Raw genomic sequence first — 4,335 nt, 5'->3', positions numbered from 1 at the left:
TAAAGAATGCCTAGAGTGTTCTTATGTTATAATGTAAGTATGTGTATATAGGTACACGAATGGCATGTGAGTTCTACGTTCGACATAGTAAGTTAGGATGGAAAATCCCTCTAGCTTCTGTTGGACATAGACTCGGCTGGTGATGGCGTAGTTGAGGACTGCGAGCCTTATACGTGAAGTAGATGATATATGTAGACGTAGATAAGGACTGCGAACCTTATACGTAATGTAGATAGGCGTCAGCATAGGAAAAGACTGTGAACCTTATACGTGCTGTATTTGTAGCATAGGGGAGGACTGCGAACCTCGTACGTGCTATGAATTAGGTTGCAACATAGGGAAGGACTGCGAACCTTGTACGTGTTGTGAATGTATTTCAGCATAGGAAAGGACTGTGAACCTTATACGTGCTGATTTTGTAGCATAGGGGAGGACTGCGAACCTCGTACGTGCTATGAATTAGGTTGCAACATAGGGAAGGACTGCGAACCTTGTACGTGTTGTGGATGTACTATGGTATAGGGAAGGACCGCGATCCTTGTACGTACCATAAATGGTGAACATAGGTAAGGACTGCGAACCTTGTACGTGTTCACGACCTTGAGTACAGGTATAGACGGTGAACTATGAACGTACTCTCGGTAGACTGAGGTTAGTGATTGTAGATATGTATGTATGTATGGTAGCAAGTATGTATGTAGAACAGAAGGGTAACTAGTGAAGTATGGATATGTATCTACAGATATGTATGTATGTGTATGTATTGTATGGCGTTCGATTAACTAGAACTCACTCAGCGTAGATGACTTTTAGTATGCACGCAGGTGAGCTGATTATAGAGTTAGCATGAGGATGACACACGGCATGGATTGAACGGCTGGCATCTGAAGAAAGAAGTAAAGCTGTTTTAAATATAAAGTTTTGTGTTATGGTATCAAAGAAAAGAATTAATGTTTGTAACAAATGATTGATGTTTTATATTCCGCGAAAAGTTTTAATAAACTCTGATTTGAAGAACTGTGTTTATGAGTAAATCCAACACGAAAGTAGGGTTACCGGTAACGGGGCCTTACAGAAAGGGAAATGGTTATAGAGTTAAGGGAAAAGGGTTGGGCAAAGCAGCTCATCGAGTCGGGGTGTTCCAAGAATTGGCTAAGGAAAGACACAAGCAGATGGTAAGCCCATGCTTGCTCAATATGAGGAATCATCTGATCCTGACTGGATAAATCAAATGGGTGAGCTGATGTTGCCAATGAACTTTGCTGGGATGACATTTGTGAACAGGAATGAAGCTTCAACAAGTGATGAAACTGAAGGCAGTCAAGCAAGTCCTGTTATTCCCTAGGTGCGCACACATTTATGCTCTATCTTGTGCATATAAAAGGTTGAAAGCTATAGAACTCATAATGTCATCTTAATAAGAGAAAACATTGGCATTAAGTACCAAAATGACGAGTATAAGAAAGCTGAAAAGATATTTACCCCTAGAATCAAGACTCATCATGATGACATGACAAACTTAAATCGAAAGTTATCTGAAGCAAATTTGCATGTTGATTCTCATAAAAAACGAATAACTGTTTTAAATGCTAAAATTGAGGAACTTGAGCTTGATCTTTCCAACAGAAAAGTAACCGTCGATAAGTTTGAAATGGCGGCATCATTGTTTCACAGATGGGAGGAAACAAAAGAGGGGGATAGGATATGACTTTACTACAGTTCCACCACCGTATAATGACAATTATACATCCCTACCCCCTTTAGTTTCAACACCTCTCTTGATGATGAAATAGTCTAGAATTGGTCATGTACAAAAGCAAAAGATCTTTGTCCCTGAAGTTTCTAAGATTGTTGATCCAATTATTAAACCAATTAGTTATAATGGTGGTTCATCTTGTTCAGCAGGTGGTTTAGCGGATGGGGAATCAAGAGAATGACATGAGTTGTGACAAAAATGAAGTTTTAAATTCACTTTTTGAGTGTGATGTAAATTCAAAATCAAATGTCAACTTTGTCTATAATAAACATAACTATGTTTCCATGCAAAATACATTAAACTCATCTTCAGATAATAATGTAAATTGTGACAATGTTGATGTTGGCATTGGTCATATTAGTTTGGACGAAAATATAGAAGTTATTTCAGATAGTGATTATGAAACTGTGTATGATGAGTCCTTTACTGAAAATTGTGAAAATGTGAAGAAGCCTGTTATTGTGAACGTGACAAGCTGTTCATCATCAAGTTGTAAGCCTGAGAATAATTCATCCAAAATCAAAAAATTTGAAAATGAGAATCAAACTAGTACCTCTAGTAAATATATTTCTCCACGTAAAAATTCTTTTTATCAAACAACTAATATTTTGAGAAATTCTTAGTCATATAATTACTGATAACACTTATTATAGTCATAGAACACAAGCTAAGGTTGAGTCTTATCACACACACAGTTTTGATGATCGTGGTCAGTAATTTGATAGAACACACAATCATGATTCATTCTTCCAAGGATCACCTACTCCACATAGTCACAAGTCTTATAGTTTTGATGAGTACTGTGGGGTCTATAGTAGAAAATGATGCTTTGTGTGTGGCAGCCCATCTCATCTTGCAAGACAATGCAAGAACTGGCAAAGACAACAAAGAGATGTGCAAAGGTAGTTTAATCAGTCTCAATCCTCAACTGCTAGCAGCTCTGGGTCAAGGACTTATCAAATTGTAAGTGAAGCAATGAAATGGACGTGAGATCCAAAATTTATAGAATCAAGAAAAAGAAGAAGCCTTTCTATATAACCAAGAAGGAAAGAGCAAAAAGATATTCAAAGACTGCAGAGTCTAAGAATCCACCAAAAACAGTTCTAAAAGGAAAGAAAATAAATCCAAAGGTTGATACTTCTAAGGGCTTCATTTTGAAAATAAAGAAACCAAAGTCCAAACCGGTCAAAAACAAGGAACATATTTGGGTTCCTAAGGACTATTCCGCATCTGATGATTCACCGAGGATCAAAAGGTTTTCAGTAAATAAAATAAAATTTGGAGAATTTTTGGTTAATCTTCCCGAGACAACTTTGTCTCGTGAACCCATGTCTAATTAATTGCTGATGCATGTAGTGCCAGTCAAGGAGGCCTACCAATAGTATTTGGTACTTAGACAATGGCTGCAGCCGACATATGCTTGAGACGAATCCTTACTTTTTGATGTTCATCTGTTCAAAGGTGGATCCGTGTCTTTCGGAGGTGAAATGGGAGGGAATATAACCAAAAGAGGAAAAGTCTCAAATGGCACTCTGACCTTTGAGGATGTCAACCTTTTCGAACAACTTAATCACAATTTGCTCAGCGTCTCACAAATCTGTGATAAGAAATACTCACCCAATTCACCAAGAATGAATGCCTCATCTTGAAACCAGGTTTTAAAGTCCCCGAGGAATGGATACTGATGCATACTCCGAGGCATAATGATGCTTATATACTAGACATGATAAGTTCATACTGATAACAAACCACCTCATGTGTGATATCTAAGGCATCAGAGAGTGATTCATCACTTTGGCATAGACGTCTTGGTCATGTCAACTTTAAGAATTTGAACAGACTTGTCAAATGTATGCATGTGAGGGGTTTACCTGTTAAAACATTTTCTGCTATTGAAAAATGTATTTCTTGCTCTAAATGTAAACAACACAAACTCCCTCACAGGCCCAAAACTGTTAATTCTATAAATTCCATTATTTAGTTGTTGCACATGGACTTATTTGAACATGTTCATTCTTTGGTAATAGGTCGAAAAGCCTATTGTCTTGTTATTACTGATGACTTCTCTTGTTTTAGTTGGACCTTTCTTCTAGATTCTAAGGATGATACAACGCAGTTCCTGATCAAATTTATGAAACTTGTTGAGAACCAATCCAACAAGAAAGTCAAGTGTATTCGAAGCGAAAATGGAATGAATTTTGCAACCAAATAGTGAATGATTTCTGTTATCCCAAAGGGATAGATCGTCAGTTCAGTGCCCCGCACACTCCACAACAAAATAGGGCCGTTGAAAGACGCAACAGAACACTGATTGAGTCTGCAAAAACTATGTTATCAGACTCAAAGCTACCTCTCTTTTTACGGGTAGAAACAATTAATACTACATGCTTTATCCATAATTGTGTGCTGCTCAGCAAGCGTATGAAGAAGACTCCGTATGAAGTCTTCTACAACACCAAGCCTCTAGTCAATTACTTCAAGACTTTTGGATGTCCATGCACTATGCTTAATACTATTTCCAATTTGCTTAAAAGGCAAATGAGTATTATTTTGTTGGATACTCTTCTAACAAGACCACT

The sequence above is a fragment of the Bidens hawaiensis genome, unplaced genomic scaffold (assembly GCF_021521415.1).
Source record: "Bidens hawaiensis isolate Kalapana, Puna unplaced genomic scaffold, B.hawaiensis_p1.1 tig00039690_1, whole genome shotgun sequence".
NCBI lineage: Eukaryota > Viridiplantae > Streptophyta > Magnoliopsida > Asterales > Asteraceae > Bidens > Bidens hawaiensis.
Note: the sequence above shows the minus strand (reverse complement) of the source record.